The 24,351-nt window shown below is 36.8% G+C and overlaps 1 pseudogene; it reads right to left on the minus strand.

Moving 5' to 3' along the window:
• Window positions 1-1,002: 1,002 nt before the first annotated feature.
• Window positions 1,003-18,174, minus strand: LOC133520328 (uncharacterized; annotated as a pseudogene).
• Window positions 18,175-24,351: the final 6,177 nt, after the last annotated feature.

The following is a 24,351-nucleotide window of genomic DNA, read 5'->3' on the forward strand; positions in this document are numbered from 1 at the left end:
CACATGATGTTACGAGTTAAGGCACGCGTCTTCGTTAATGACACGATCTATATAAGACAAGAGAGGTAAAATTTTGTCAGTTATACTCGGCGTTCGCCAGCGAATGCGCAACAATTTAAGCGTTACTAAAATATAAACTAAACTTTCTCGCTCATTGAATACCAATTTTCAGTAATCTCAAATCTGTACTTGTACGAGATATATTTACAGTTTCAAAACATTTCATTTTTTCCGTGTCATTTGTGGTAAATTAACCTGTAATCATCTTAACACCTTGAAACCGGAAATCGGTAATGCTGTCCTAAAGCACAATTCAATTTGCGATAAATCGATCACGAACACTATTGCATTATGGTTCCTACAGATCTAATCTTTAATGACTATTGTTTGCTCCAAGGCCAATACTACTGCTCTATATTGTTAATTGTATCTTTTGGAATTTTTATTGTTCTTTTTCATTAACATTTTATGGAATTGGGTTTTTCCCGCGGTATGTTTTCATTGTGTCAGGTCTAAGGTAAAGTTTATCTAGTTTTTTTTCTCTTGGTTATTCATTCACATGTAATATATGTAACAATGTCATGCCCTGGCCAGACAATGAAGGGCTTTGGAGCAGGATCTGGAATCAACGGAATTTAAAATGCTACCCATGAGCTCCATCATCCGGCACATGGAGGTGGTCGAAAAAGCTCTTGAATAATTGACGGATCTTTCCTAAGAGTAATTGCACAAAAGATCCCTATGGGATGGGTCGAAGTGTATCCGCAAGGACCCCCGAAATTCATAAGATAACATTTCTACGGTCAAGAGACAGAATATAGAAGAAACTCTGAATAATAAATAAATAAATATTATAGGACATTATGCACAACATATTTTTGCACAACATTCTACACTTGCAGTCTATGGAGAAGGTACACCTTGAGATCGTATAGGGCCCTACAAGTACAATATAATAACGCGTTCAGGGCACTGATGGGGCTGCCGCGATACTGCAGCGCATCAGGGATGTTTGCGGAGGCGCAGGTGGCGTGTTTTAAAGCTACCATGCGCTTGCGAGCCGCATCTCTGGTGCGACGCGTGCGCGCCAGCTCCAACAGCGTCCTGGCAATGATTGCGGACAAGTTTTGCCCGTACATGACATTTTGCTGTGGGCTCCATGCGCCCAGCAGCGCTGTGGTTAACACATTGAGATAGGTGATAACTGTCAATGTGTTAACAAAATTTTAATTTTCTATGTATAATTTTATTGTAGGTATTAATGCATGTGTACTCGTATTTGTAGTATAGTGTTTAAGTCTAGTGTTCCAAATTAATATGTATGAGTCATTATGTTACTCGAAATAAACGAATTTTAATTTTTAATTTAATTATTACACAAATTGACTAAGTCCCACAGTAAGCTCAATAAGGCTTGTGTTGAGGGTACTTAGACAACGATATATATAATATATAAATATTTATAAATACTTAAATACATAGAAAACACCCATGACTCAGGAACAAATATCCATGCTCATCACACGAATAAATGCCCTTACCAGGATTTGAATCCGGGACCATCAGCTTCGTAGACAGGGTCACTACCCACTAGGCCAAACCGGTCGTCAAAACTGAATACATCTTCGACTTCGAAAACGGCCATATGACTGACACTAATCTGACAAATATCACTAGAACTTATCCTTTCTCCATAAATACACCCCACCTGCAGCTTTGAATATAACCAAAGTTAATTTGAAATAGAGGTGGATTGTCAAAGAAAACTTTGTAACGCCTAAGTAAAGTCTTGAATAAGCTGCTTGCGACTTATCTGACAAATCAAGTCGTCGTTGGCGTTTTACTTCAAATAAGCCTAACTGGTAGATAAAGTGTTAAGTTTTGCAGGAAGTTTTATCTGGCAGTTAAGTTATTATCCAATACTTTACTTGGACATTGTGATACGGGCCGTTACTTAACTATCATCCAAAGCATGACAAGATTATGCATAAATAATGTTTCCTTAAATGCTTTCTCGAAGTGAATGACTCTTTCCAACCTTGTTCAGCCAAGGTGATACAGTTTAAGGAGAAACAAAGAAAAAAACTGATAAGGTCTGCATTCACGTCATAGTCTGCTTATGGTAATAAGGAACCACTTTTGTGCTTTCAAATACCTCTAAATAATGTTACCGTAGAAACATATTTGGTATTATTTGACAAGTTTGACGACAGGTTTGGCCTAGTGGGTAGTGACCCTGCTTACGAAGCTGATGGTCCCGGGTTGAAATCCTGGTAAGGGCATTTATTCGTGTGATGAGCATGGATATTTGTTCCTGAGTCATGGGTGTTTTCTATGTATTTAAGTATTTATAAATATTTTTATATTATATATATCGTTGTCTAAGTACCCTCAACGCAAGCTTTATTGTACTTACTGTGGGACTTAGTCAATTTGTGTAATAATGTCCTATAATATTTATTTATTTATTATATTTTGAGATAAGTTCATAATATTAAAGGCTCTAGGCTCAAATGGGACTGGGCCGGTCACGTCTACCGCATGCACCCGGAGAGGTGGGCTAGCATAGCCACCAAGTAGCGGTACAGGGACGTGGACGGGGCAGGCCCAGGCGCAGATGGCGGGATGACCTGGACAGCTTCTTAAACAACTGGCCGGAGGAAACACCAAATCGGGAGTCGTGGAAATCAAAGGGAGAGGCCTTTACCCAGCAGTGGGGCACTCAAACAGGCTAGGAAAAAGTATTAAACAAGGATTCTGATTGAGGAATCCACAATGTGGACGAAACGAATGAAACGATATGCCTCAAAGGAATAACTACGCCTTTGTGCTTGTTCAATGTACAGTCAGCTGCAGGGAGAGGTGACCCCCTGCATAGACTTATTGTACAGTCAACCAATTTGAATCCTAGGCCACTATAGAACCTTGTCGCTTTAACTACTCTATACATGACATGCATCACTCAATAAGCACTGTCGTAGAAGTCACTATGACATGGTTCTATAATGGCCTAGGAATCAAATTGGTTGACCGTACATATCTATCTATCTATAATAGAATCAATAAGTTCAACTGTATTTTTGGGTATTAACATTGACTCAGCCCTTAACTGGAAAGATCACATAAATAAAATAAGTGGCAAATTAAGTAGCTTCATTTATGCACTATATCATCTAAAAAAGTGTACTGACATAAAAATAGCCACAAATGCATACTACGCCTATGCTCACTCTTGGTTACAATACGGAATTATACTGTGGGGAAATAGTCCAAGTGTGAACAATCTTTTTATATTACAAAAACACTGTATTAGAATCCTTGTAAATATTCATCCACTGGAAAGCTGCAAACCATACTTCGTAAAACTAAGAATCCTGACCCTAATCTCCATGTATATACTGGAAGTGTGTCTATTCGTAAAGAATAATGGAAATCTCTTTCCTCAATACTCGCGAGCGGCCCACCTACGACCTAAAACTAGACTAGCCACACCAAACTCTACGCTACAGATGATCCACAAAGGCCCTTTTGGCATGGCCATAAAAATATATAATAAAATCCCAAATGAAATTAAAGAAATAAATAAATTTAGTAACTTTAAAAATTCATTAAAAACTTATCTAGTAAAAAAAACGTACTACACATTAAATGATTTTTTTAACGATAATATGGACGAATAACGTCACCGGCACAAATAAGACATACAAATATATATAATATATCATACACCAGCCCTTTCTAATTGGCTTATGCCCATGATGCATGTTATTTCATAAGTTAGTTTTAAGAATATTGCTATACCCTTACAGGGTTCATGTGGAACTGTATTAAATAATTTTAAAGAACTGTACACTAACATGAGTGCAATAAACAATTCTGATTCTGATTCTGATTCTGATATCTTTACTATGAAGCCACCTATTTGTTGTGTGGGATAGTGTTGATTACTTACTTAAACATCATACAATACCTATATTGATGTGCCGAAGAAAACTTTTTATATTGGTAAAAAAATCACCACCAAACGTTTTGGCAACTTCACATTATTGCATTTGGCACGAAAATATTCATTTACAAAAATTACTTTAACCTAAGCCGCAGAAGTCATTTCAAATATTAAATACATTCTAAAATATCATTAAATCAATTGCATTAGTGGTATAAAAATGTTAATAGGTACCAAAAAACTGATATTATCATATGATTGACTGAATAAGACCATATTAAAGGAAACTGGAACCTGCCAAAGACAAAAACAAGTCCGACCAAAACGAGACCAAAGCCGATAACCTACACCTTGGCAAACCATGACCAAATATAATTTGACTTAAAAGGCCTATGACCAATATGATAGATATACTGTGTAACGATATTGTTTTTATAACAAAAATACATTGAATGAGGACACTGCAGAAAAGATCATAGAATTGGATATAAATTTTTATTTATAGAATTTTTGTATAATAATAATTTGGCTTGATATACAAATGTTGCAAATTAGAATAAATTACTCATTGCTTAAGTGTAATAAGCGATAATCAAGTGCATTTCCAGAACATTCTCCTCCTCCAAACCTTCCTTATAATATAACCTTCACTAACATAACGCACTTACAACGCCTCTGGTGTTGCGGGTGTCCATGGGTGGCGGTAGTCGCTTACCATCAGGTGATCCATCTGCTCGTTTGCCTCCTGTATCATAAAAAAAAACATAAATAGTACTTAATGAATACAGACAGCCCGATTCGAAGGATGAGATACAATAACGATAAGTTCTCGTTTAGATAAGTTCTCATTTAGATATCGTTTGTATGTCCTATAATTGACAGAAGCAGCTGGATTCGGGCAACCAATGTCATTTTGACGTTAGTAATATCGTAGATAGATCTTATTGGGATCACAGCGGAATCGAAATAAACGTAATTTTGACATGTCGTTTAGTTATCGATTTTTTAAAGATCTTAAAAGTGTCTTAATCATTCTTCGAATCGGGCCGTCATCGTCAGTGCGACTAACATTACAGGTTGCTCCAAGATACGACAAAGAATTATTGTTTAATTAGTTATATTACACTGGAGTTCAATTTATTTGTAAGTAACTGTCCAGCTATGAACTCATTAATTTAAATAATCACTACACGAACACAGTTCAATTTGTCGACAACTTATTAAATCAACATTATCCTCTAATTCCGTACTAAAGTTCCAAACTCATTAATTTCAATCGATCATACGAAATTAATTCCAATATGGCCGCCATATTAAACAATGATCCTTCAATTACTTACATAAAGTCGTATGTTAATAAGAAAAAGTACTGTACTTACGACATTATTGAATTGAAGAGGATATTCATATTCAACCCGCATCCAGTAGTTAAGGCAACTACTCACTTCCGCGTAGACGGTGCCAATTGTGTGCACCGTGCTTTATTTTTGTTAACTATCTAAGCGAGATTAGACTTTATAACTAAAGAGTTAACGTTGATTATTTATTGGGAAGCTCCTTTGGTAATTATTTCGTCCTTTAAATTGAGGTATTTCGCGGTGCAACGCCTGAATGCGTTTTAAATGGACCAGATACATTAATGTTTTTTGGATTTGGATCGGAACTACTATACACGCAGGTCACCCTTTGTTTTCATAGTTAGCTACTTGCTTCTGGTAGCTATGGTTACCAACCATACTTATTATCTAATAGGCAATAGAGTTCAATGAAAATTAATCAATCTGAATCTCTTCAAGGCTAGAGTAAATAGGTACCTCGTAGGTAGGTGCTCCACCGTAGACCGTATCATCACTTACCATCAGGTGTGATCGCGGTCAAACGCCTGCCTATCTTCCATAAAAAAAGAAAAACATTATTAAACCGCGATTACCGCGAAAATGATACCTAATATTAATATCCTTTTACATTTTTACTTTTATAAGGTCGATATTATACTACAATATAATTCTAAATTTAAATTTACTAGCAAATAAATAGGTATATAATATTACTTTTTTAGTTTACTTAATTGACCCAGGTGAATAGAGTCAACTAAGGAAGGAAGGTTTTTACGAAAAAAACCGACGTCGGGTAAAATATGTACAAACGTTTTGCATTCGTAAATAGTTGAATTCGTAATCGACTAGTGGAATGAGCCAATAGTGAGTAATTTAAAGCTTGTGTGCGCAGACGCAGACGATCGCGATGCTTTAGTAAAACTGTTATATAATGTTGAATACTTGCACACTGGCGTCTGCAATCGCCTTATGTTTAATCCCCGACGCCTTATGTTATATGTCTGATACCAATGTCTGTCTGTCTGTGGTATCGTAGTTCTGCAACGGATGGACCGATTTCGATACAGTTTTTTTAAGTGAAAGCGAGTTTCATTCCGGTGGTTCTTAGATATGTTTGATTAAATTCGATCCAGAAACTTGGAGAGTATCAGCTCTTTTCCAAAATAATATAAGGCATTTATGCCATAAAATAATATTTTTGAATGTAGCATAGGTCGTAGGGGGTTAATTTTTTTTAAATATTTAGTTCAATTTCCTCTAACTTCCTTGTCATCATCATCATCATTGTGGGCCCACTGTTGAGCATAAGGCTCTCTTCGTGGACGCCACTTATCTCGATCCTGGACTAATCTCATCCAGAAGCGCCCTGATTTTACGAATGTCTACCCAGCGAACCAATGAGCGCCAGACGCTTCTTTTATCCGAAAACGGCCACCAGCCTACAGCTTTCGCCTAGAATACTGTTCTCATCTGAGGGCAATTGCACGACGGTACCAGCTTCTCCCTCTGGACAGCATCCAACGAAGAGCGACTCGAATTGGTGCCTGCCAGCATATCTCATTATCGGCTTGACTCCTAGGCGCTGCGCAGAGATGTAGCCACGCTTTGCATTTTCTATCGCATATGTGTTCCAAGGAATTGTTCGGATTAATCCCTGCGTTTTCTTTCCACCATGACTATACGCGACAACATTTCCACCACCTAGATGGTCAGCAGTCCTCAACTGTGCGTTTCTCCAAAAACGTCCTGCTTCGCACATCTAATTTCTATTCGATTCGTCTGCCCGTTTACCCCCTATCCTATATCATACAAAAATTTAGTGGCAAATTATTATAAAACTTACCAACCTTTTACAAGCCTCTGTTAAATGTCCTTTTCTACACTATGTCAAAATAAAATTTATGTGTTTGTTATATAGATATTGTTAGACTTAACAACCATTTATGAATAACGCCATGAGATTATACTGTTCACTTGTTAGCCAATGATTAGATCAGCTGTTGAAAATATATACCTACCCATAATTTTATTAATAACCAAGGATAATTCGTAAATTGCCTAAAGGATCGCGGAACAGAAACGTTATTTAATATCGTTATTTAACGTTACGCGATGCGCAAGCGTTGTAATGCGTAATAATTTGGAATGCGGCGAGATTTAATACGGCTAGTTGAGGAAAAGCTTCTTATTCAGACCTTATATTACTAGCATTAATCTTATATAGCATCTAGCGGTATACTAATATCTGCCCGCGACTTTGTCCGCGTGGTAGTCGATAAGGGTCCCCAGCTAGCTTGGTTCTCCATACAAACGTAGTTCTGCTCTCAATTTAAAACGACTAGCTAGATTGCTCTGAAACTTTGTACTTACAATAGGATAAGGTATATCTAGTCCTGTAATTGGTTTATGTGGCTTCAGATACCATAGTTAAAAAAGTATAGCTAATTTAAGTTTTTCATATAAAACTTGTTTCTGCTCTATTTTGTTTGTTTTTTTTTTTATACTTCGTCGGTGGCAAACAAGCATTCGGCCTGCCTGATGGTAAGCAGTCTCCGTAGCCTATGTACACCTGCAACTCCAGAGGAGTTACATGCGCGTTGCCGACCCTAACCCCACCCCTCTCGTTGAGCTCTGGCAACCTTACTCACCGGCAGAAACACAACACCATGAGTAGGGTCAAGTGTTATTTGGCTGCGGTTTTCTGTAAGGTGGAGGTACTTCCCCAGTTGGGCTCTGCTCTAGATCTGGAATGACATCTGCTGTGCTGTGCCCTACCACACAAGGCGAGATGACATTCACATTGCCCATACCTCTCTTTTGGACGTAGTTTAAGGACATACCCGGGTCCAAACTAGAGCTATATAAACTAATTGCAGGGCTAGATACACCTCATGTTATTACATGGCCAAAGTTTCATTACAATCCAACACGTAGTTTTAAAATGGAAACGAAACTACGTTTGTTTGGGAAGGTGATATTCGGCCGAGCTTGCCGGGGACGGGGACGATTAACATTTTTCACTAAACCCTTTTTAGGTTTTTTAGATTTTATTTGATAATCGTCATGTAGCAGATTTACGACGGTTCAGTGGTACAGTGGTACTTATATCATATCATATCATATCATTTATTCCATTGAATCATGTTCATTTGTACATTTTGGTCTTAAATATAGTCAAGTAGGTACATGATACCCTGCTAGGGTGTACAATTTAGGACTTAAAATTATAATTTACATTAATACTTATCTAGAAATAATTAAATGTCAAAACAAGTATATAAGTATTAAAATATAAATAATTCATGCAGAATTTATTGATATATGTGAACTGAAAGTTTTTAGAATACAGAAAAAAGAGTACTTACCTACTTAATTAGGCCGTCACTTCTGACCTGATTACTTTTGCAATCATATTTTTTTGTCTCTATTTTTAAGCTATCGAATATGTACCTAATATTTGTCACCCGGGCTACAAAAACAAATCGATTGACACCTCATTCATCAAAATAGGTAGGTAAACCACTGAGGTTTGAGTTTTAGGGTTCCGTAAATAGGTATAAACGCCTGTATGTACGCATGCCAGTTATTTTTAGGGTTTCGTACCTGGAGGGCATCGGAACGCTGTTACTAAGCTTGTACTGTCCGTCTGTCTTTCAGGCTGCTTTATCTCAAAAACCGTTATACTCTAAATGGAGCTACTTTTACTATGGACCAACCCCAAAATCGCTATTTTTTTTGGCTTTTCCATAGCAAACAACAACACTTAATAATAATATAATAATTCAGCCTATATACGTCCCACTGCTGGGCACAGGCCTCCTCTCATGCGCGAGAGGGCTCGGGCTATAGTCCCCACGCTAGCCCAATGCGGATTGGGGACTTCACATACACCTTTGAATTTCTTCGCAGATGTATGCAGGTTTCCTCACGATGTTTTCCTTCACCGAAAAGCTGGTGGTAAATATCAAATGATATTTCGTACATAAGTTCCGAAAAACTCATTGGTACGAGCCAGGATTTGAACCCGCGACCTACTGATTGAAAGTCGAACGTCATATCCACTTGATCAACAACACTTGATCAGCTAAAATTTATGAAAAAGACATTATTTTTTTCGTGATTTCGTGGTTGGTTCCATAATAAAGGAGCTACCCTGTAGCGTGTAGAATTGAGTCCTATATTTAAATCCCCATGATGGGAGACAGTATGAACAGTATAGATAGGGTCCAAAAATAAGATTCCAATTTTTTTTTAACTTAGATAAAAATTAAATAAAGTAAAACGCATTATCTTTAAAATATTCTCCTTTCGCTTTTACCTATGCACTAACGCAAACATTTGTTAAACTTATCACCAATTATGCCGCAGTAAAAAAAATTGTCAACGTATTTTTGAACGGTATAGGTAAGGGTGGGGTAAAACTATCACCGAGGCAAGACTAACAGATACAGACCAATTCGAAGAATGATTAAGACACGTTTAAGATCTTGGAAAGAGCTTTAAAAGATCGATAGCTAAACGACATGTCAAAATTGATGTTTATTTCGATTCCGCTGTGATCCCATTAAGATCTATCTACGACATTTCTAACGTCAAAGTGACATTGATTGCCCGAATCGAGCTGCTTCTGTCAATTATACGACATACAAACGATATCTAAATGAGAACTTATCTAAGTCAGAACGTATCGTTATCGTATCTCATTCTTCAAATCGGGCCGTTAGTTAGTTCTTCTGGGCATTTTCCGTTTTCCGCAAATCGACAAAAACTGTACCTATTTTGCAAAACTAGGTGGGGCTACTGCAGCCACCCCAGCTTGTAGTGAAAGATTAACACGTGTAGGGAATTCTCATACCTTTATTATTATTATTTTATTATTATTCAGAAACAAACAGTCTTGTATTGTTATATTAAATACAATAGTAGTTACTTATGTATGTTGTGTGTTATGTATGTTGTTGTTATGTTGTGTCTGTTATACTTTTATTCTTGCCCCGAGCAAAATAAACTATGTTCGTCTTACCCCACCTTTATAAGTGTTCCATGTATCAAAATACGCAATGGTTATAGCGCCATTGTACAAACCGATTCGGTCCACAAACGTGACTCCCTCACTCTCCTAATTACTTGTTACTAAACTACTAAACACCCATAGGCTACTCGCGGCAAGTACTGACGTCGAGTACATGTTACTTTTACAATCTCCTATCTCACCTGACAATATAATTTAAATATCGACCTAATGTTACTCAGATAAGGTTTAGATTTGAATACAATGTGGTATGTAGATGTGAGGGTATTGTAGGGAAGTAATATAGGTCGATTTTGTTGCGAAAATGGCGTAGTTGTAGATAAAATGTGCTTTTATCGTGTTTGTGCAATGTCACATTTGCATTGAGATATGGGAATTGAAACAGATGTTTCTGGTTGTACAGACGTCAGTAGATAATAATATTAAATTTGTTAATGTTATTAACGCAATAATATTAATTATTCATGTTAGTTTTACATATATGGTATCATTTATAGTCTTTAATAGAATTTACGTAGGCGTTGATAACACTTTATATGTGTATGAACCATTTGGGCCATTTTTTTTGTTGTTGTTTTTTCGTCTGTTTTTGATAAAATTTAATTAGGTACTGTAATGTCACCGTACCCTTGCTGCTTGAAAAATACCATAATCACGCTTCAAGCAATGATAGTATTTTTCATTTATGAATAAACATAAAGCTATAAGTAGCCGACTATCTTTTACTTTTTCTCTTTTAATTATATAACCAGTTCTAAATTTAAATACCATTGACTCCCGCCATTTTACCTTAATCAGTCCGTTAATTTGTTACAACCAGCACTTTGTAACATTCAACCCCTCTTCGTAATGTCGGACGTGAGAATGCATACACATTTCATTTTGTATCAGATTATCGAGCAAGCTTTAAACTATACCTTTAACCTTTATTACCTCACAACTGATCTTTGCTAATCCCTTCAGCAAAGACTAGGTAATAGTAACGACTGCTAATTACTACACAAAATCGCATGCTTGGTCTTTAATGTAAGTAAAGAAATGGGGCCACCAGCATGCGCGATCTTCTTTTTCAATACTGTTGACGAAGGTTCGTAAATGATGAAGACGACACCAAATTGTACTTTAAAACCGTATATTGGTCTGAGCGATTAAATTACATAAAAAATAGGTACGTGTATCGCGAGCACTGATTAGCGGTGTGCGCGCGCGCTCTGGCCGAGAGCGCTGGAGGAATGAAATGCCGGCGCGCGATGAGGCGACGGGCCGGCGGGGGCGGCCCGCGGGGAGCGAGCGCGGGAGGCGGGGACCCGATCAGCGAGTCCGCGAGTGGGGCGCGTTAACAAGCTGGCCCCCTTGGACCATCCTGGTCCAATGTCAGTGGGAGCGGGCAGAGCCTGTTGTAGGCCCTTCTCAGCGTCCCTGTGGTGGTGGCATAGAAATAGGATAGTATAGAACGACTGTCAAACTTGGAAAGTGTGACCAAAAATGAAACGCAAGTGTGTGCGTAAATTGTCTATGTGCGAACAAAAATAGTGATGTCATGTTACAACATATTAATAATCTATCGATGTTTAACTGCTTTATCGACTACTTTTTCAAATGTGTTTGAAAAAGTTGAAAATGATAAAGTTCAAGTTGTTTGAAAATGTGTTCGCAAAGAGTTGACTTACCAAAGAAAATTTGAATTTCGCGCCTTTTCCTGCTGACAACTTGGGTTGGATGTGTATACGCTGTATACAAGTATACGCTGTCTTGTGTTTCCTTGTGTTGGCGGCAAAGCCGTGGAAAAGTGGTTAAAATGTAAGTACTGTGTTGGAAAGTGAAGTTTAAATTTATCGCTAAACATGTACACGTTCAAAAAAGGTATTATAACAATCGTTATTATTTTAAGTCGGTTATAAAGGTAATATCTTAATGATGTCTTGTGAACAACTAATTCCATACCTACTAATATTCCGACAAGTTATCGATACAGTCATATGAACATTTTGTCAAGCCCTAGCGTAAAGTAACAGTTTAGGTTTTTACACAAAATATTCTAAATTATTGACTAATATGATGAAATATTAACACATAATTGAAGAAAAACTTATAATGAACTGTTATAATTGGTTTTTTACACTTTTTATGCTGTTCATTTGATAAAATATCGTTACGAAAATTTCGCTAGGAATATCATAATTACCTGTGAAATGAGTATTTTCCTGGGTTTTTTGGCCCTGAAATACTGCAACCCGGCACACAACATGACACCATCGTCACTAAATTACTTAATGTATAATTTTCTTTTTGATTCGCTTATATTTTTCACGTTAAAAAATACGGCAATATGATTTTGGCCGCCTCGGCCGCCTTCGAACTCAAAATTGGTTACGTTTTCTCATATGTAGTCTGCCTCTTTTGCACTTATGGCTTGTTCATATACGTCATGGCTTCCCTTTCGCACACTTCATCTGTCTGTCAAGCGAAGCGACTGACATGTCTCTGGGTGGTGGTGACGTCAGCGACGCGACTGACTCCGTCGTTGCCCGGGTAGACTGCGGTGACTCGCCCAAGCAGCCATCTGCTGGGGGGCAAGCGGTCGTCTTTGACGAGAACCATCTCGCCAAGCTTCAGCTGGCCTCCATCCCTGCGCCATTTGTTTCGGACCTGCAGTTCTGAAATGAATTCCTTATAATACCGATTCCAAAAATGCGCTTTTAGTGCTTCTATTCTCTGATATCTCGTTAGGGTATGTATCGGCGAGTCTTGCACCAAGGGAGCAGGTATCATAGTGAGCGTTCGGCCTATCAAAAAATGCGCAGGGGTGAGAGGAGTAAGATCTGACGGATCAGATGAAATAGGGGTTAAAGGCCTAGAATTAAGCAAAGCTTCAACTTGAACCAAAAATGTAACCATCTCTTCATAATCTAAGTGAGCCATTGAGGTAACTCGTTTTAAATGATGTTTTACCTGCTTAACTGCGCCCTCCGCCAAACCATTAAAATGTGGGCTATAAGCAGGACAAAATTTGAATTCTATTTCCTTTGAAGCTGAATATGACGTTATTTCTTCAGAATTATTTTTAAGGAACTTTGCTAATTCGTTACAAGCCCCTATGAAACAAGTACCATTATCTGACAAAATGGTGGCTGGTTTGCCTCTGCGGGCTATGAATCTATTTAAAGCGGCAATAAAGCCCATGGCTGTCAAATCAGTGACGAGCTCCAAGTGTACGGCCCTCACTGCCAAACAAACAAAAACAACTATATATGCTTTCTTCATTTGACAACCACGACCCTTTCTGCTCGCTATCAGGATTGGCCCAGCGTAGTCACAGGATGTGTTAGCAAATACATATTCGGACTGTACCCTTTGCAGTGGCAAGTTGCCCATAATTGGCTGATGAGTTTTACCCGAATATCTTAAACATGTAATGCAGCTTTGTGAAGTCTGTCTGCAAAGGTTACGGCCGTTAATTATCCAATACCTGTGACGTAATGTTGCTAGCATCAGCTGTGGTCCAGTGTGCATCAACATTCGATGGTAATGGTGTACTAATATTTTAGTGATGTGATGCGATGCATGTAATAAAATAGGGTGTTTTGTGTTATAATCGTAATATGAACTTGCAAGTCTACCGCCTACTCGCATAATTCCGAAAGTATCTACAAATGGATTAAATTTCAACAGAGTATCTTTGTGAGAAAGTGGGCGCTTATTTAGCAAACGTGAGAGTTGCTCGCTAAATTTGTCAGTCTGCACTTGTTTGCACAACATTTGTAAAGACAGATTAAGCTCTGACACCTTTAATGGACCTGTATTCTTGTTTGTTATATTTTTACAGTTATGAACGAATCTATTCATGTATGCTACAATACGTTGCAATTTACAAAAGTTTGAGTATTTAGAGGTAAAATTATCCTCGCATTGTTTAGTTGAAACGTGACATTGTATTTTGACTTCAGGCAAATTTTCTAAAGGTAAGTTTTGAGGTTGGGTAGGCCATTGTATTTCCGTTTCATGAAGGAAGGGCGGTCCTTCCCACCACAAAAGTGAATTTTTGAGGTTTGATGCGCTCTGACCCCTACTACCTATGTCGGCAGGGTTCAAGGTTGTGGGTTTGGGTTTTAGATTTTCAGCTACAGAGAACAGCAGCTCATCAGATTGACATGACCAAAGTAAACCTAAGGTTTTCGAGTGATTTTCTGTGTCCAATTTAAATAGTTCATCACTACTGTTGTCTGCAACTAAATTATCTAGTAATGATGGTGTATTTGAACGCCACTTTCTTAAGTGAAAATGATCACTTTCTAGTGTTTTAATGACGCCTCTGCATGTTTCTAGCAGAGTGGCTTTGTCATCATTTCCTGAGATGTAGTCATCTACATAGAAATCGTGTAAGATTGTTTCACTTACATTTTTTTCTGCGCATTCTTGACCCAACTGTACAAGACATCTGGTGCGCTTGAATTTATGCTCTAATTCTTGAAATCGAAGTAATGCTTGTGCTTTAGAATCGCCCAAACATTCAGGAGATTCTTTTAATGGTATTGTGACAACAAACTTACCATCTGGGTGGCGGGTTGTTGATTGTGTAAATATGCGTTCGCATTCACTCTCACCTTTAGTGTGGATTTGTTGAGTGGATGGAACTGATTCTAGTTCAAAAAACTTGTCTAGTTTTGCATCGAGCTCAATGTTGTTGATTAGATTGCAATGGACTGTATAGGGTTGCTTTTGTTTAGAATTTTGTGTATGTATAGAACCTGCAACAAGCCATCCGAGTGTTGTTTCAACTAGGACGGGTTTTTTCTTGCCCAGGGATATGTGATTGTATGTAAGGCACTCCCAAAAGAGTTCTGCACCCAGCAGCATCTGCACCTCGGATGGCTCGTGAAAGTTCGGGTCCGCTAGGTGGATGTGAGGGGGAATAGTGAACGAATCACAATTTAGTTTGGTGAATGGAATCATATCAGTGATCTCTTGGACAACGAAGCAATTGACTTCTGCTGTGTAATCTTGCGTACGTGAAGTTATGGTTACATCACAATGTTCGGTGATGCTTGATCTTTTCTTTTCTAACCCTGTGACGGATATGCTAGTGGAATAAGTAGGTAATTTTAATTTTGCTTGAAGATTTTTGGTAATGAAACTAGATATACTTCCGTTGTCCAAGAGAACTCTAACTTGGTGTGTGTGGCCATCATAGTCGCTGACGTTGATGACAGCTGTAGATAACGGTACACGATGGCTACCGAACGTGGAGCATAAAGCAGCACTGTTTGTAATTTGTTGTGGAGCTTGTGTATGCTCTTTTAGAGTTGGTGATGCTACACAATCATTAGGTTTGGATGTGGAAGACTTAGGGTCTGCCTTTGCTTGATTGTTTATATGTAGCATGGTATTGTGTCTTTGTGTGCAAAGCCGGCATGAGCTCAGCCTGCAACGTTGTTCGTCATGTCCTGATCGCAAACAATTTGTGCAAAGATTCAATTGATTCACTTTATTAATGCGGGATTCAACTGGCATTGTTTTAAACTTAGTACATTGATAAATTGAGTGATTATTTTTGCAAACAGGACACTTATATTTATACTGAGTCTGATTTTGAGCATGGTTTACAAGAAATGATTTAGGACGATTGTGAGTAATGTCGCTGTGTCGACGTGGTTTATTTAGTGTTTGTGCCTCCTCCATGGTTTCTAGCAAATCTGCGCGATTTCTTAAGAAAGTGGTAAATTCCGTTAATGTTGGTAGTTTTTTAATATTATTGCGCTCGGTTTCCCAATCGCGCAAAGTGGCTGAATCGAGTTTGCTAGTTACCATGTGGATTATGAGGATATCCCAGTGCTCTGTGGGTAAATTAAGAGTCTTCAAAGCCCTGAGATTTTTATTAACTAAATCTATGGTATTTCGTAAGGCCCTTGAAGATTCTTGAAGCACGGGGTTTATGTTAAATAATGCATTTAAGTGATTATTTACCAATATTCTATCGTTTGTGTAACGTTCACAAAGCAAATCCCACGCGACTTTATAGTTATCAGACGAGAACTCTAGTGATTTAATTACGAGTGAAGCACCGTCTTTCAATGAACTTCGCAAATAATGAAATTTGTGGATAATTGGAATTGATTGATTATCGTGTATGAGAGATTTGTAGGTATCATGGTATTCTAACCAGTCCTGATAGCGCCCAGAAAAGGTAGGTAAATGAATTGTAGGTAATTTAATATTTGGCCCACCTGTGAGTGCAGTAACGACATTGGAACCCGTTACCAGATTGTCCTCAGGCGCCGCAGAAGCAGCACCAGCCGCGGTGTGCCTGCTGAGCAGTTCCTGCGCAGCAGCCAAGGCACCGAAGTAGCTTGTCTCGAAATTTTCCCGTTCTGTGTGCTCGTCACCTGGAATTTCCGTCAAATTTTCTATGTCAGTTTGAACTGAATCAAAATCATTGTACATATCTTGGATTTTATTGAATCTGGTATTCAGCTCATGATTTTGCAAATTATTTAGCGTATGGCATGACAAAAGAGGCTCTAAATATGATTTAAATAGGTGAGCTTTGTTTTGAAAGAGGCACGTGTTTTTTTGAGATTTTTTAAATCCATTTTGGCAATGCGTGCAGTATTTAAAAATTCAAGTTTTTAGAGAAAACAAATGATTTGTGATAGAAAGTGAAAATTTAGTTAAAAGTTATAGAAATGGCGATAGAATTCAAATTTCCAGCTGCAATAGGAAAATGTAATTAACAAGTGCTTAAATTAAAAAAAATGTGAAATAATATAGTGTGTGAAGCGATACGTAAATTTTGAAATTTTGCAAATAGCACGTGTGCGAGAGGCAATGGCGTGGCGTGGCGTGGCGGAGGCAGGCAGGCAAGCAAGCGCGAACACTGACGGAAGCAGGTGTACACGTGCACGTGCACGCTGTAGCTCCGGCCCCGGCACGGCTTGGTTACGTGTAGGTACAAATACGAACACGTGTAGATTTCTGAAATATTCCAAGTAAATATTAAAATATAGCAATGATGGCACACGGTTGGCACAAATGGTTGGAATACAATTAATTAGGCCTTGAAATGTGGTTACTAATTTTAAGCTAATTTTACGAAAACTGTAATAAAAATATCCAAAATATGAACGGGAATGTTAACCTTGATAAGAAAGCTTGTAAATTAAAAAGGAATATTCAAAAAATATTACGATTTAACTAAGATGTAAACTGATTAAGAGTTGGGTGACGTGAAACAGGAATGTGATTTTAGTAACTAGAAGAGAATTAAATTGAAAATTAAAGAAATAAATACCAAATAAAGGTGGTCAAATTATACCTGCGCAATAAGAAATAAAATAGGAACGACTCACAAATAAATACTGCAAACCCTTTTCCTGGTATGTGGAGCCGTTATTGGTTTGTGGAACCCTTTTCTGGTTTTGAATGTCGTGTTTCTTTATTCTCGGGCAGGACGATGACTTCACAAATTTCGCTTTGTTGTAGTAGTTGTAGCTTAGGTTGGCTCGCGGTGATTCACTCCGATGTTATAAAAATGGCGATTGTAGTCTCGGCCAGGCGCGCTATCTTCTTTGTGTTTGATGGACCTCGTCGAAACGGCGTCTTTAAAGTTGCTTTACGTCGAATCCGGCTCGAAACTTGTTGACGAAGGTTCGTAAATGATGAAGACGACACCAAATTGTACTTTAAAACCGTATATTGGTCTGAGCGATTAAATTACATAAAAAATAGGTACGTGTATCGCGAGCACTGATTAGCGGTGTGCGCGCGCGCTCTGGCCGAGAGCGCTGGAGGAATGAAATGCCGGCGCGCGATGAGGCGACGGGCCGGCGGGGGCGGCCCGCGGGGAGCGAGCGCGGGAGGCGGGGACCCGATCAGCGAGTCCGCGAGTGGGGCGCGTTAACAAATACCCTACCTTATTTATTTATTTAAGCTTTATTGCACAAAATACAAAATATTTTACAAATGGTGGCCTTAATGCCTAAAGGCATTCTCTACCAGTCAACCAAAGGGCTAAACAGAAATGTAAAAATGGTGCAAGAAGAAAAGTAAGAGAATTTAAATTTAAATCAATTGCAAACAACTGAAAAATATAATAAACTACATATACAATACACAAATAGAAATGTAATAATATATATATAACTAATATACTACAACACTATACAATACAATTGATATAAATATAATTAATATACTATAATATTACCTAATGTACAGCGGTGGCCAAACGATTCCTCTCTCCTTCTTTAGTTTTCTCTGTGTTTAGTAAATTCCTCCTATCAATGGAATAGAATAGAAAAGAATAGAAGAAACTTGATTTAAAAAATGCTTAATCTAAACTTGAGTAAAACATGAGACATACAAAACCAACTTATTATTAAATAAAAAGGTCTCCACTCAGTTTAATGTCCAAAGTACCTCCTACACTATACTATACTGGGGTTCCGTGGAAACCCTTCCTGGAAACTTACCTTGCTTGGAAACACCACAAGAGAGCAAAAACCCTTGCTGCAAATACTGATTTTGATTCTTAAGCGAAGCGATACTTGCGAAAAATGTATTTAAAAAATACTACACATAAAAAATGGTTTCAGCATAGGTTTTACCTGTCAATCCTACGAATAGTGTTAAATTCTTATTTATTTGAAATTTTTGGCCTTTAAGCCAAATTTCATAGAACAAAACTAGAGATAGGTAAAACCTATAATAGCGCCATCTATAAAAAAAAATTGACAGTTGCCAAACCCATTACTATAATATTGTGTGTGTATACAATATTTCGCCTCAGCAGGGAGAACATTGAGAAATAGAAATGATTAGGGATTAATTGTGATTCGAAATGATTAATTATTTATTATATTTGAATAATGATGATGAAATGGATATTCCAATGCATGTAAATACATGACATGAATTTTGGATGCATGGAAGGAAATCCTTTGTTGTTTTTATTATATATGTTTGACATTTAGAATTTATTCTAGAAACAATCTAGACTAGTATTTTTTATAAAAATTTTTTGTATGACTGTATTTTGTGAAAGTTTTAGTATTAAATTTGATCTATGAATTATATTCATTAGTATTATATATGGAATAATATTTACAACATCAATAAATTGCTCTGATAATTAGATTAAGATAATTATATGTAATACTGTCTTACTATTCATAAGTGCTTGTTGCTAGGCCTACATGAATAAAGTATATTTGAATTGAATTGAATTGAATTAATGTGATCATAAATGACCTATGTTACTGAATAATATGTCTACAGGACAAAAAGTGGGTATCCGTTTACAGGCATATTTGGTATCATGTTTTGATAAGGAAAAAGTAAAATGGTTTTTTTTGACGCGAAAATTTTTTTTGTGTCCATAGGACAGGTCGTTCACGTTGGCTCACCCTCCATACAAATTTTAAAAAAATGTTTCGTCTACGACTCTACGTTTTCCTAACCACATCACGTTACTGAATATGTCCTTAAATCGATCCCGATTATTTTTGTTACACCTAGTATGTCTTTATTATTCACTGGTCTCTACCTCCATATAAATGAAATACAAGCTCCAGTTACATAACGTTACGCAAATCGAACAAAGCTCCCGCGTTACATAACGGTTGCAACACTCGGGTTGTCTCGGGTTGCCTTCCTGTCGGGTTGACATGTAGAGCGTAGTGAACGTTGGGAGTTCCACTTCCCTATCGTGACCACATATTACGATAGGGAAATGGGGTAAACTCTTGATCTTTTAAAATGTTAGTTGTAAAGAAGGGCTAACGGCCCGATTCGAAGAATGAAATACGATAAAGATAAGTTCTCATTTAGATATCGTTTGTAGGTCGTATAATTGACAGATGCAGCTCGATTCAGGCAACCAATGTCACTTTGACGTTAGAAATATCGTAGATAGATCTTATTAGGATCACAGCGGAATCGAAATGAACGTCAATTTTGGCATGTCGTTTAGTTATCGATTTTTTAAAGATATTTCCAATATCTTAAACGTGTCTTAATCATTCTTCGAATCAGGCCATAAAGCAACATTTACAAAGCATATCTTATTTTCAGTTATTTTTCATTACACTTGCTCAAAAAAATCTTATTTCATGCAGGTATACTGGGGGACAAAGGCATGTATTGTTCCCGCGTGAGTTATGGATTGTGAAAAATAAAGCTATAACTCCCTGCGGCTGTCATGCATCAAAGACCTCGTTTAAAAAATTTCACTTAGCCCCCTCGTTGCAAAATGTGCTATTATTTCATTTTTAATTGTGTTTGCACACGACATAAAAAGGCCAAATACGTCTTTCCCTGAGCCAGAATTAATCTTCGTGTTCCCAAGATGTGTGAAGTACATGTCCAGGGTAAATGAGATAAAAGGTAAAAACCCGTGCGACGGCCATATCTTCCATATGTTTCATAAGATACCAAAACACTATGCAAGGATTAAGCCAACAAAACAGTTTAACCCGTTAATTACCTTACCTCAGTAATCTATGACGCCGCAACCTTCGGGCTTCAAGCGCAATACAATAATTTAGCAGCATAACGGTTAATTATATCGCCCTGGATATTTGCCACGGACATGTGTGTGACTAGATCACGCGCACTGTGAAACATATTGCACACATTTCTGGTAGAATCCAAGAAGGGTACTTACTAATTAGAAACGTTATTATTTCACGCAAAATAAGCGCCAGTCGTCGAGTTGCGGAAACCTGCTTGTGCTACAAGACAATACACAAAAAAATTCACAATTTAATCTGTTTATTTCAGTGTTTTTTGTTGAGGTACAGTCTGAACTCAGTTACAATCTCTATATTTGGAGATTTTCTTAACTAAGTTTAGCCTTAACTAAGTATATAATTAGTCCTGTTGGCAGTTAGTGCTTACATGTTATTATAATACTATTTGTAACAAAATTAATTCATTTTAATCAGTGCTTTCTTAAGTGTACTCTTTATTTTATCAGGAAGTTTTTCTAGAGTTTCTACTACTTGTTTGGGTAAGCTGTTCAGGATTAGTCAGGCATATTGGCCAGAGCCTTTTCCCATATTCATTGTTACTTTTAGTTATTTTAAAGTATGAGTAATAGAAACGGTAAACTTGATAGAAACCTGATTTTTATCAATACATTCAGTAAGTTGTACATACAAACTTTTTTTTTATTTTTTATTATTCCAATACTTATTAAATAAAAAGATACAATCATTAAAATACTTAAGGACTAACAAATAAACTTAACTATCTTACACTAACATACAAACATACAAACTAACATACAAACTTAAAAGAACAGATGTTTTAACTAAGGTTCGGGTAACATGTTTTTAAAGTTAATGTCCTTTCCAATAAAGTTATTTAGGTAACCTAATCTAACCTAATAACCTCTCTGCCTAAATGCCTTAAACATCGCTTAGACATTGGCACGCCTGGGCTTCATAAAAAGTGCGGCAAGCTACGTCTTTTTCATTTCTGACAGTCACTAGGGTCTAACTAAACACAGGTCTCCTTTAAGTAGAAGTATAATAATATACTCATAATTATTGTATTAGTAGTAGTAAAATACTTTATAGTAAAAAAAGGAACATAAAACAGGAAAAAACACACACCATGACCAAGTCGAACATCTACAGAATGTAACAAAAATAGTCGGGATTAGGAAAAAGTAGTTTTTTTTTTGACGCGATAAAATTTTGCCCTTTGTATGCAGGGTTGGCCGACCTGGACAACCTGCCCCATAGGAAGAAAATATTTTTTCGCGTCAAAATCTTTTTTTTAATCGTTATTTTATTGTATCAGAACAGGATACCGAATATGCCTTTAAACGGATCCCCACTATTTTTGTTACATCCTACAGGATTTTTGAACGTAACTTAGATCCATCCACGTTTTCTCATGTCTTCCGTATTACAGTCGCTGCCACTTTTAACTCTCTATATTGATATATGTCTGCGGTATTGTCTGTATTTGCCCATATTACCGCGTTAAATGAACCTGCATAAAGGTTGCGACAGCACCTAGTAATTTAGCTTGCGATATGTCTGTGCCTAAAGCAATAGTTTGGTCGGACAGTTTGCACTACTGTTTAAGTAATGTCTGGGTTTCTGGTCCTTTCTGCTAGTTAACATGTTCTATGTATTGTACCTACTTTATGTTTAAAGAGGCATTTGTAACTGTTAAAAACTCTAATCTATTTATTTGGCTTGATAATTACAACAGACTGTTTACATCATACTTACATATCATATCCACTGCGCTTTTGGTAACTGTAACTTTCCAGCTGTCACCCTTATTTTATTATAATAATAGAAGTCACTGAAAAATATGAATCATGTGAGTGGAAAGAACTAAAAAAAACTAAACTTAAATCGACCGGGACCGGGGGGTGGGGGCGGGGGCTCGTGGTATCACGGTTTATATCCCGGTCGATTTAAGTCTAATGAAACTAACCATAAATCATTCCAAACTGTCATAGAAAACTAACTATTACTTTTAGGCAACTACGAGTAAATAAGGCCCATAGACTTACAGACTAACACTTAAAAATCATCTAAACAAAACAAACATTTAATAGAACAAATATGAATATGTTTTACAACTTTTACTGCCTAGTAGTATTTTTTAAACAAAATAATTTTGACAAGTTGTAATAAAGCTACTTTTATTCAAATTTTGCTTTATTTGGTTTTTGATTTCTCATTTCTTTTTAACGAAAAAAAATAAGTTAACCTACTTTTTACGTTTTAAGCAATGCATTTATTCTAATAGATATTGGATTGGATTCCATATTCGATTTCTTTTAGTTTGAGTTTCTACGCATGGAATAAATAAAAAAACAAAACGGTCCAATTTCATCTAACCCTTTCTCTAAAATATGAATACTTATTTATTTAATATAAGTAAACCTAAACATTGTATCGAAACAAGAGCAACCAATCGTATTAACCGTAACCCGAATATCCATTGCTACGTGATCCGGCACTTTTACGGTAAATATGCTTTTATACCCTCCACATTAAAAAGGTCAGTTGTCTTAAGAATCTTCACATAAACTTAGTCCCTTTCGGACTTGTCGAAGGCTTTCGAATTGAATGTGCATCCCGGGAGCATTTAAGCCTGTCTATGGCACGACAGGCACAACTAAGCTTTATTAGGACGTGTTTCAACAGCTTTGTGTTCCTGTCTTTAGAAATCCGATATCTCGACCCAGTTTTGCGTTTTATGCATGCCGTTATAAGGCTATTGTTACCGAGTGCCCCAAGGGACGGTTTTGGGGTACATTTTCCTGTTGGTGTGATGTCTTTTTATTATAAGTAGCTACCTTTTTTATTATACCACAAATATGCGTAAATGTTTTTTGTAAGCCTTTTTTATATTGTCCAATAAATGTGGTTTTGTATGGGTATTATTTTTAAAATTAATGACGATTATATTCTATAGTAATACAATGTAATGTAGTTTAGTTCGTAGTGTAATTATAAAATAGAAACTTAGTACATGTTATAACCTTGCGATGAAGCATGCCTATTATTTTACTGCTAGTTAGATAATAGGTATATTAGGTACCACTTATCTCAGGCGGTTGCTGAAGTAATGGGTGTTTTCTATGTATTTAAATATTTATATATTATGTGTATAATTGTCGTTGACTAAGTACCCACAACACAAGCCTTATTGAGCTTACTGTGGGACTTAGTCAATTTGTGTAATAATCTAATAATGTTCTATTACTTATAACAGTGATCACCCATGCTAAAAGTGTTTTGTATGTATGTATGTATGTCACTTTATTGCACATAAACAGGTTAATATAAAACAGACAAATAAAAATATATGTACAACGGTGAACTTATCCCTAAAAGGGATCTCTTCCAGCTAACCTTTGAAAAAAGCTAAAGGATCAAACACAGTGTTATTTTTTTTTTCTAAATCTTGACTTCCACCTAGTATGGTATTTAATGTATCTATGTGGACATCATTTAATGGCTTTATGTATTGTATCTTTAAGTTTAGCAGAATTTTGTTTCTATTGC

This window comes from Cydia pomonella, chromosome 8 (assembly GCF_033807575.1).
Source record: "Cydia pomonella isolate Wapato2018A chromosome 8, ilCydPomo1, whole genome shotgun sequence".
Lineage (NCBI taxonomy): Eukaryota > Metazoa > Arthropoda > Insecta > Lepidoptera > Tortricidae > Cydia > Cydia pomonella.